The sequence below is a fragment of the Chiloscyllium punctatum genome, chromosome 1 (genome assembly GCF_047496795.1).
Source record: "Chiloscyllium punctatum isolate Juve2018m chromosome 1, sChiPun1.3, whole genome shotgun sequence".
NCBI classification, from domain to species: Eukaryota; Metazoa; Chordata; class Chondrichthyes; order Orectolobiformes; family Hemiscylliidae; genus Chiloscyllium; species Chiloscyllium punctatum.
In genome coordinates this window covers 159659739-159671870 of record NC_092739.1, presented here as the reverse complement: position 1 = coordinate 159671870, position 12132 = coordinate 159659739, and positions in this window count along the sequence as shown.

Here is a 12132-nt window from a genome sequence, read left to right as displayed (position 1 = left end):
TCAGAGATGTTGTTACACACCTCTGGAGTAGGTGAGACTTGAAAATGGGTCTCCTGACTTGGAGATAGGGACATATTCACAGTGCCACAAAGGCCCTTATTCTGCTGTATATAAAGTCTTTCATAGACTCAGGATATTCACAAGCTCTTTATAGTGAATTAAATGTGTTTAAAGGATATCGTGGAATTGCAAAAGCCCAATTTGTGCAAAGCAAGCTGCCACAAACAAAAATGCCTGGGCTATAAGGCCAGTGAGAGGACATTTCAAAGATGTCCCCTACTTGTCAATCTCTGACTCAATATCCAGGTTTGGGCAAGCCACCCACCAATTCATTGGCAGTTTGTTTTTTTTAAAAAGGGCGGCACGGTGGCACAGTGGTTAGCACTGCTGCCTCACAGCGCCAGAGACCCAGGTTCAATTCCCGCCTCAGACAGACTCTCTGTGTGGAGTTTGCACATTCTCCCCGTGTCTGCGTGGGTTTCCTCCGGGTGCTCCGGTTACTCCCACAGTCCAAAGATGTGCAGGTCAGGTGAATTGGCCATGCTAAATTGCCCGTATTGTTAGGTAAGGGGTAGATGTAGGGTTATGGGTGGGTTGCGCTTCGGCGGGGCGGTGTGGACTTGTTGGGCCGAAGAGCCTGTTTCCACACTGTAAGTAATCTAATCTAATCTAAAACGTTTTAAGTGGCAAATTTAATTTTTAAAAACAAATTCCTTCACAGGATGAGAGCAACACTGGCTAGGCCAGCATTTATTGCCCATCCCTAATTACTGTTAAGAGTCAACCATATTGCTGTGGGTGTGTAGTCACGTGTAGGCTGGACCAGGTAAGGATGGCAGTCTCCTTCCCAAAAGGTCATGAGTGAGTTTTTCCCCTAACAATCAGCAATGGATTCATGGCTATTGTAAGAGTCTTAATTCCAGATTTTCTTTTAATTGAATTCAAATGCCAGCATCTGCTGCAGTGAGATTTGAACCTGGGTCCCCAGAACACTGCTCTCTAGATGAACAGTCCAGTGATAACACCACTAGGCGTTGCGTTCCCCTTCAACTACTGTTCATTTATGTCCTTCAATGCCTTAGTACATTGGGAAGAGAAAGACAGGCCTGAATGGAAAGGCTTATTGGCCAAGTGCTGGCAAATGGGACTAGATTAGGTTAGGATATCTGGTCGGCATATCTGGTTGGACTGAAGGATCTGTTTCCATACTGTACACCTCTGTGACTGTATGGCTATTTCTTGAGCTGTGATGATGAAAATGTGGTAAGGAAAGGGTGATTACACACATATTTTAACATGCTGAAAGTAAGTACATATGTGCAGTAAGTATTGAAGAAGGCCAATAGTGAGTGGATTTGAGCACAGGAGCAGGAATATCTTGCTGCAATTGTACAGGGCCTTGGTGAGACCACATCTGGAGTATTTTGCACAGTTTTGGCCTTCTTATCTGAGAAAGGATGTTCTGGCTGTGAAGGGAGTGCAACATTATTTGCTGTTCCTGGATGGCAGGATTGACAGAGGAAGAGAGACTATATGACTATATTCGCTGGTTTAGAAGAATGATAGGGTGGGTGGGGGGAGCTCAGGGAAACCTGTAAAATTCTAACAGGTAATTGCAAGAAATATGTTCTTAGGCACGTGGCAGACCATTTAAGCATGATATGAGAAGAAATGTCTTCACCCAGAGAGTGGTGAGACAATGGAATTTTTTTGCCACAGAGAATGGTTGAGGCCAAAACATTGGAAGTTTTCAAGAAGGAATTTGATATAGTTCTTAGGGCTGAAAGGATCAAAGGGTAAAGAGCAGGAGTGATGTACTGAATTTAATGATTGGCCGACATCATATTGAATGGCAGAACAGGCTTAAAGAGCTAAATGGTCTACTCCTGCTCCTAAGTTCTACGTTTCCATAAGCAGAACGTCCCCTTAAGAATGTACCCATGATGCAGAGGTGCCGGTGTTGGACTGCGATGGGCAAAGTCCACGACACTAGGTTATATTTGAAAATACTAGCTTTTGGAGTTCTGCTCCTTCATCAGTGTTAGTGAGAGAGGAGTAACTTAGACATAGAATTTATAAGGAAAAGATCAAAGATCATACAACTCATGCGAATGAATTGAACACACTTAAGATGGATCTTAAATCTTTAATCAGTTAGAATGGAGGTCCAAATTTCGATTGATTAATATGCAACTCACAGAACTTCTTTCAAGTCACTGCCCTGATATAAGTTAAGGTGTTATCGATATAAAAGAGGTGACACCTCCAGTCAGACACTGTATTTTAGATGTAAGGTCTTGTTTGGAGTCTATCTGTGTCTTTTATTTTCAAAGTAGGAGTTTATAAAATGCCACTAACTGTATGGAGCTAATGGGATGTGAATAAAGAAAGTGTGCGCGAACGTGAGGGAGTCTATGCATCTGAGAGAAAGTGTCTGTGTTTGAGAGATACTGTGCGTGAGAGTGTGTGTGCATGAGTGTGAGGGAATATATGCATCTGAGAGAGTGTGCATGTGAGTGTGTGTGTGTGTCTGTTCTGTGAGTGTGTTATATGTGTGTGTGTGTGTGTGTGTGTGTATAGTGTGATGGGGTCACCTGTGGTGTGAACCCAAGATCTTGTCCTCCTGGGTACCGAACTTGGCTGTCAGCCTCTGCTCAATGACTCTGCATTGTCATATATCCAAAGTCTATCCTGGAGGATGTTTACCTGAAGGTCCAAGGCTGAATGTCCTTGACCTGTTGAAGGAGCAGCGCTCTGAAAACTAGTGATCTCAAATAAACCTGTTGAACCATAATCTGCTGTTGTGTGATTGTAACACATCTTTCAGCACCCCTGCCTGGCTTTGCAAACCCACCAACCACCTACCCACTTCACTCCCATTCTTCACTTCTCCAACATGCCTGAACCCTCACCTCGCTAAAAAGGTGGGCCTTACCTGAGTCCGGCTGGTATTGGTTGCCCGTGCAGTCCTGGCATTGCCCACTGCTGGGATTGCAAGAGATGCTAGCCAATCAGCTTGTCTGGAAATGCTCAAGGACTGGAGTTCAGTTCTCAGATTGCTAAGGCTGCCTGTCATGTAACATTGCCCACAACATAGCCTTTTTTTAACATGCAGAGAGTTTAGGGCAGGCAGTTTCTGCTGGGCATCAGGGGAGCACAGTCATAAAACCTATAACATGGTGATGACCTGGTCATCAGCTTTCCCTATTGGTTGAAATGAACAGTTCTTTTCAACGTATGCAACATGTTGTAACAATGTGTGGATTGCACTATGCGAAATGGTTGGAAGCAGAATTGATAACTTTCAGGAGGGAAGAGGGGAATGGATAGAGAAAAAAATAAAAGAGATACTTTCCAAAGTGTAAGGATGAAACAGAGGGACCCCTTTGAAACAGTCTAAGCAGATATGATGAGCGAACAGTCTCTTTCTGTGCACTGTGGCAAACTGAGTCATAAACAGGGACTGCAGGAACACAGAAATCAGATGTAGAATACTAGACTGCGAGGGTAATGTGCCTAGATAGAGTCATAGAGTTTTATAGCACGGAAAAAGATCCTTCAGCCCAGTCAGTCCCTGCAGCACATTGTAACTGCACCTACATCCACTTCCTCAGCAAATTCATTCTCACGTGAATCACCCTGTGTGTAAAACATTTGCTCATATGTGACTGTCCAGACAGTGAGTGTTGACAGACAGTTCTAACATACCGAAAGCAAGTCCTCACACCTCCATTCATATCTCCGCACGTCTCCAGCTCAGGACCTGTCAGCACTGATAAAGCCAACTATTGTATTTATCCAATCTCCAGCACTAAAGGCCCAGATCGAGATGAGGCCTGGACCTCTCCCAGTCTGCCTGCAACAACAACTCACTTGCTAATTAACTGAGGCACTGAGGGAATCCTCCGTTTCTTGTATTAAAGTCAGTCCTAATCTTGTTTGTCCAATAGGCAGGATTTGATAGCAGGATAATGTAGTTTCTCCCATTATGTTCCAGTTAACAGGCCACTTCCATATCATTACTACTGTCTTTATTCTCATCCCATTAGCTCCATTATTAGAGTTGTCCCTATGGATTACTCTCTGTACTGATCTCCTGTCACCTTCGACTATCTATGGCCCCTGTCTCGCTGAGTGGAGTTAACAGTATCCATCCCCAGATTGGATTACATTACCAACCCTGGTTCTCCACTTCCCTTCCTTTTGGGAAAAGCCTTGGCGCCGACTACATCAATCAGGCACTTAGAGATCAGGCAAAACACACAAAGCCAGAGTGACAGCTCCCTCACTTCACTTTATCAGCAGGTTGGATATGAGCTTCAAAAACATCATCAGGAGGAAAACAAACACATTCACGCACATACACATACATACATGCACAGATACATATATGTACAAAAACACATACACGTGATGCATTTAGACATACAAACACACACACACAAACAAGTATTACATACACAAAACAGGTATAAGACTTTGGTCAGGCCACGTTTGGAATACTGTGTGCAGTTTGAGTTATCCCACTGTAGGAAGGATGTGGAGGCGTTGGAGAGGGTGCAAAAGAGGTTTACCAGAATACTGCCTGGTTTGGGGTGTAGCAGCTGTTAGGAGAGGTTGGACAGACTTGGATTGTTTTTGCGAGAGTGATAGAGGCTGCAGGGTGTCCTGACAGAAGTTTACAAAACTAAAAGAGGCATGGATAGGTTGGATAGTCAGGATTTCTTTTCCAGGGTGGAAATATCAATATGGGGGGCATAGGCTGAAGATGAAAGGGGAAAATTTAAAAGAAATGTGTGAGAAAAGTTTTTTTTACAAAAGGATGCTAGGTGCCAGGAAAGTGCTGCCAGACGAGGTAGTAGAAGCAGATACAATAGCAACATTTCAGAGACACTTAGACAAATGCATGAACAAACAGGAAATAGAGGGATACAGACCATGTAAAGCCAAATGGGATTAGAATAGCAGCATGGTCAGCACAGACATGTGAGCCGAAGGGCCTGTTAATGTTCTATGTTCTTAGATATATGCACCATCCAACATATGTATCCGCATACTTGTACATAAACAAACACATGTACATATAAACGGTGGCCCAGTGGTTAGCACTGCTGCCTCACAGCGCCAGAGACCTGGGTTCAATTCCCGCCTCAGGCGACTGACTGTGTGGAGTTTGCACACTCTCCCCGTGTCTGCGTGGGTTTCGTCCGGGTGCTCCGGTTTCCTCCAACAGTCCAAAGATGTGCAGGTCAGGTGAATTGTTCACGCTAAATTGCTCATAGTGTTAGGTCAAGGGGTAAATGTAGGGGAATGGGTCTGGGCGGGTTGCTTTTCGGAGGGTCGGTGTGGACTTGTTGGGCCGAAGGGCCTGTTTCCACACTGTAAATAATCTAATCTAATCTAAGTGTAAGTAATCTAATCAAATACATACACATATGCACAGCCATTCAAATGCATGCGCATATACACATAAACACACTCACAAACATGTAGACATATACAGGTAGAAAAAATATGGGTATAAATAGATGGGCATATATGCAAACAATTATATTCATAGATGAACACACACAAAAACAGACCTAAAGACATATGCTTGCATTTACAGACAAACACATACGAGGGATGCTTACACAAAGCCATGCAAACAAAGATAGGTATATAGTAGGCACACAGACACAAAGATAAATATACATATAAACAGATAGATATGCTTAATACTGAAATGTTTGAAACAATGAAAGCTAAAGATCACACAACACCAGGTTATAGTCCAACAAGTTTAATTGGAAGCACTAAGAGGTTGAGGGGTTGACTTTTTTGAGGTTTATAAAGTCATGAGGGGTACAGATAAAGTGAATAGCAAAAGCTTTTCCCCCTAGGCTTTGGGGAGTAGAAAACTGGGGACCTATTTTTAAGGTGAGAAGAGGAAGATTTAAAAGGGACCTGAGGGGTAACATTTTCAACATTTGAAAAATGTTTGAACAAGTACATGAAGAGGAAAGATTTGGAGAGATATGGGCCAAATGCAGGAAAATGAAGCTAATTGAGTTTGGGAAGCCTGGTTGGCATGGATGAGTTGGACTGAAGGGTCTGTTTCTGTGCTAAATGACTCCATGACTCTTACAGATGGTTAAAAAGCAAGAAAGTCATGATGGACCTGTATACAACAATGGTTTGGCATCAACTGAGATATTGTATCCAACTCTGCACATGATACATTAAGGAGGATGTAAAAGTAAAGATTCATACAATGGTTTCAGGAATGAGGAACTTCAGCGACATAGATATATTGGAAGATCTAGATCTACTTGTCTTGGAGAACGGAATGTTGAGGGGAAATCTGATTGAGTTGCTTAAAAGCGATAGAGTAGAGAGAGAGAAGTTGTTCTGATTGTTGAAAAAATGGTAAACCAGAGGACACTGATTTACAACGATCAGCAAAAGAAGCAATGGGGACATGAGGAAACTGTAAGGATCCTTTGAAGGCAGTTGGTAGATTGAGAAAGTAGCTAAATAAAATTATTGGTGAAACTAGAGGTTTTAAGTTATAAGGAGATGCTGAATAGACTGGGACATTATTCACTGGAACGTAGGAGGTTGAGGGTTGACGTTTTTGAGGTTTATAAAGTCATGATGGGCACAGATAAGGTGAATAGCAAAGGCTTTTCCCTCTAGGCTTTGGGGAGTAGAAAACTGGGGGTATATTTTGAAGGTGAGAAGAGGAAGATCTGTAATGCACTGCTTCAGAGCTTGGTGAAGCCAAGTTCAAAGGAAGCTTGCAAAATGAATAAACAGGTAAAGAAAAAACAATTGAACAGCGTTAAGGACATGATGGAGGGTGAGATTAGCTGATAATACTTGCTGACACAGAGATGAAGGACCCAATGGACTCTGTTTTTCCTATTCATTCTCTGGATTCACAGGCCAGCATTTATTTCCCTTCCCTGGTTGCCCTTGAGAAGGTGCTGGTGAGCTGCTTCTTGGACATCTGCAGTCCATGTGCTGTAGGTAGAACAAAGCCACTAGGGAGGGAGTTGCAGGGCAGTGTAGAAACAGCGATACATTTCCAAGTCAGGATTGTGAGTAACTTGGAGGGGAACTTGGAGGTGCTGATGTTCCCATGTATCTGCTGCCCTTGCCCTTCTAGATGGTAGTTGTCTTGAGTTTGAACGGTGCTGCCTAAGGACCCCATTCTAAAGTTTTTCTGAAATTTCTCTCGTACATCTTATCAAAGGTACACTGCTGCTTCAAGTGGGCTCTTTTGTCATGGATGGTGTCATACGTCTTGAATGCTATTGGCATGCAGACATCCTGGTAAGTGAGGAGCATTCGGTCACACTCCTCCTTGTACTTTATAAACGGCGATAGACTTTGGGGACTGAGGAGATGAGTTACTTACTGCAGGAATGCTAACCTCTGACCTGCTCTTGTAGTCACCGTATATATATGGCTAGTCCAGTTCAGTTCCTAGTCAATGGTAACCTAAGATATTGATTGTGAGGGAGATTCTGTGATGGTAATGCCATTGAAAGTCAACGGGTAATGGTTCGATTCTCTCTTGTTGGAGGTGGTCATTGCCTGGCACTTTTGTAATATTAATATTAATTGACACTTGTCAGCCCAAACCTAGCTACTGTCTCGGTCTTGCTGCATTTGGACATGGACTGCTTCAGTATCTGAGGAATTATGGTTGCACATTGTGGAACCATCAGTGAATAAACCCAGCCTGACCTAATGATGGAGGGAAGGGCAGCCTAAATTCCGCCAATGAATTAAAAAAATGTGACCTATTAAGTTTAACTTTTACTAACTGGTCAGACTTAAACCATCTCATTAGTCTGGGCCTCTCGATCACTCATCCAGTTACATTGCCACTCAAGGTCTGCACAACTTCACCATCACAAGCTGATCATTCCAATCTCTCTAAATTACTCTGACTTAAATCACTTTAAAAAACTCAACGGAATGTACAGAAATTTCCACCAATTTAGTATCTCTTCATGCGACTTACCATTGTTAAAATGTTTTGGGATACTTTAGTGTATGAATGGCACTATATAAAAGAAGAGGCTTATTGGTATTGTTATTGACCAACATGAGGTCACACACAAATTGGAGACTAGGACAAGTTCTGATGAAGATAGACCTAGATAGGTTAAATATGTTGCACTTAGCCAGAGCTGGGACCAATTTCTTTGCGTGGCCATTGACTAGAGCTATCAGGGAGGGTTTAAACTATCTTCGAAGGAGGGTGAAAACCAGGAAGTGACCCTAAAGAGTGCTCAGGTGCACAGAATAGGGGGAGAGATAGATAATACTAAAATAACCAAGTGTGGACTGAGTTCGGCATCAGTAAGGAAGTTATTGAGAACAGAGGCTCAAGGAAGGGTAGGGCAGGACAGAATGTTCAATATTCCTGCTTAAATTACTCTGGCAAGTTAGGGAATGGAAGGAAACGGGTAGGTGTGGCATTATGGACTGAGGTGAACAAAAATGTGGATGTCTCTGAGGGGTCAAGGGCAAAATCTATTTGGCTATAGTTAAGGAATTTAAAAACTCCAGTGTGTGGGCCACTAACTACAGAAAAGATGTCGAGGTTTAGGTGAAAAGAAATGCATTCTAAAAAACATTTGTTTTCAGTAAACAAAAACACTGCCTTCAGCTCTGTCTCTTGTTCCTCTGGTTTATTCATCATATAAAATCTAAATTGGATATCTGGAGTTGAACACAGTCCCATTGTCTAGTCTGATGAAGTCAACAGATTCGATATGAGGTGCTACTCAAAAAGGGCAAGACATTTCACAAAGGTAATGCATTTTCCTTCAGATCTTTCTAATCTATTTCTTTCTGAGGGAAATCCAGTAAAATGCATTTCAGCTGATCAATGAAAGGGAGTGCATTCCACTTTAAGACTTTGATTTTTTAACAAGGCTTTTTGGAAGTTGTAACTTTCCAAAAATGTGCAGTCCATCACGACCTGCATGAATTGAATTTATTGTCAGATGTATCGAGGCACAGTGAAAAGCTTTTGTCTTGCGAGCAGTACAGGCAGATCGCAGAGTTAAGTTGCATAGATAGTAAATAATAGGTAAACAGTGACAAAAACAAATCACAGGTACAGGCGAGGTTTGTGAGTCCATTCAGTATTCTAACAGCAGTAGGATAGGCTCTATCATTCTATTTGATCAACACCAGTTTTCTGCTTTATCTCTTATCCCTTAACATCTTTGATCTATTAACCACTGCCTTAAACATATTCAATGACTGAGCCATAACAACCCTCTCCTACCGCTGTAGAGAATTCTAGAGATTCACCGCCCTCAGAGTGAAGACATTCCCCCACATTGCATTACCCCTTATTCAGTCAGGAAGAAAGTGAGAATCGCAGATCCTAGAGAGTCAGATTCGAAAAGCACTGGAAAAGCACAGCCAGACAGGCAACATCCGAGGACCGAGAGAGTCGACGTTTTGGGCATAGGCCCTTCATCAAGAATTCATGTTGAATTGGGTGGAATGGTGTGTGGGAGAAGGTGAGTGAATCTCATGGAGATACATAAACTTTTAAAATGACTAGACAGGGAGGGACAGTCTTTCTGATGATTAGGAAGTCCAGAAACAGGGCTCACGGTCTAAGGATAAACCACTTCAGGCTCAGCGCTGAGAAGGTTCTTCACCCAGAGAGTGGTAAGCCTCTGGAATTCTCTACTACAGAGAAATGTTAGAACATAGATCATTATAACAGGTACAGGCCGTTCAGCCCACAATGTCTATGTCAACTATTCTAAATTCACGCTCACATGCACACACTCACATGCACACACTCATTCTCTCTCTCATGCATGCACACACACATACATACATACAAGTCCGTTGGGCGAATTTGTTTTGCAGAATTATATTTGCGGATACATTCTATTTTGCTCAAAAAATGCACAATCTGCAGGCAGTCAATCCATGTAATATTTTGTAAATTCCATTTTGGAAATAGAACCAGTCTGACTCAAGCTTTGGATACAGACAGACTCTGACCTCATACCCTTAATGCACTGTCTGAGCTGAGATGTCACCTTTTGTTATAAAACCTTGTTATAAAAGCAGAGATGTACTACTAAGACTTTATAAAGCTCTGGTTAGGCCCCATTTGGAGTACTGTGTCCAGTTTTGGTCCCCACACCTCAGGAAGGACATACTGGCACTGGAACGTGTCCAGCGGAGATTCACACGGATGATCCCTGGAATGACAGGTCTAGCATATGAGGAACGGCTGAGGATACTGGGATTGTATTCGTTGGAGTTTAGAAGATTAAGGGGAGATCTAATAGAGACGTACAAAATAATACATGGCTTTGAAAAGGTGGATGCTAGAAAATTGTTTCCGTTAGGCGAGGAGACTAGGACCCGTGGACACAGCCTTAGAATTAGAGGGGGTCATTTCAGAACGGAAATGCGGAGACATTTCTTCAGCCAGAGAGTGGTGGGCCTGTGGAATTCATTGCCACGGAGTGCAGTGGAAGCCGGGACGCTAAATGTCTTCAAGGCCGAGATTGATAGGTTCTTGTTGTCTAGAGGAATTAAGGGCTACGGGGAGAACGCTGGCAAGTGGAGCTGAAATGCGCATCAGCCATGATTGAATGGCGGAGTGGACTCGATGGGCCGAATGGCCTTACTTCCACTCCTATGTCTTATGGTCTTATGGTCTTATCTAGAGAAGGTGACTTAAAAGAAGTTCTGGGATTTACATATTAATAAACTGAAACCTGTATTTGAAAAGATGAAAGACTTTAACAATCCAGGTTTGTTTAATATATTATTTCAGTTGCTTGACTCTCTAATCTTTTGCTATAAATTATGTGTCTTATGATCTTACACCCCACAACCACCTGAAGAAGGAGCAGCACACCGAAAGGTAGTGCTTCCAAATAAACCTGTTGGATTATAACCTGGTGTTGTATGATTTTTAACTTTGTCCACCCCAGTCCAACACCGGCACCTCCACAGCATTCTAAACTAATTCCATCGGCCCGCACCTGGTCTTTCTATTCCCTGCCTGTTCACATGTCAGCCTAAATGCCTCTTAAACCTTGCTACCGTATCTGCTTTTATCACCTTCCCTGGAGGCATGTTCCAGGCACTTACTGGGTAGTTGCTATCGTACAGGCCAAAATATTGAATGCTTTCAACAAGGGATTTGATTTAGTTTTTAAAGTAATTGAAGATTATGGTAGAAAGCAAGAATAAGGCAATAAGTTAAATGATCAGCCATGATCATATTGAATGGTGGAGCAGGCTTGAAGGGTTGAATGGCCTACTCTCGCTTCTATTTTCCATGTCTCTAAGTATCGTGCAAGATGGTGCCGGAAATGGTCAACTCCTTGCGAGCTCCTGCATGCAGATCTGTTTCCCATTTCCTACAATCATTCTACTCTTTAAACTTAATCGACTGAATGGACTCACAAACTCTTAGCATTCGCCTGTACCTGTGTTTTTGTTTTTGCTGCTGTTTACCTATTATTTACTTATCTATTCTTTTTAACTCTGTGATCTGCCTGTATTGCTCGCAAGACAAAGCTTTTCACTGTGTCTCGGTACACGTGACAATAAATTCAATTCAATTCAAGTGTCTCTTATATCTAGAGGACAATAACACTGTCGTTATAGTACTGGGTTGGTCATCCGCAGGTTATACTGCTCAAATCCCTGAGTCATAGAGCACAAAATTGAAATTTCGTACAAGTGCTTTGAAAACTGTTCTTAAAAGTCCAGCTGGTCCACTAACACCATTAGGCAAGGAAACCATCAGACCATTAGAAGAAGGTTTTTCAGCCCATTGTGCTCACTCCATCATTCAATCAGATCATGGCTGATCTGATAATTCTCAACTCTACCTTCCTGCCTTTTCCCCATCACCCTTCATTCCCCTTAAATTAGAAATCTGACCATCTCAGCCTAATGACCCAGACTCAACAGGACGCTGCAGTTAAGAATTCCACAGATCCACCACCCACCGAGAGAGAAGAATTTCTCCTCGTCTCTGATTTAAATGGATCACCCCTCATTTGGGATTGTGCCCTCTGATCGCTGACTCTCCCCCAAGAGGAAAACAACGTCTCCACATCTACCCTGTCAAGT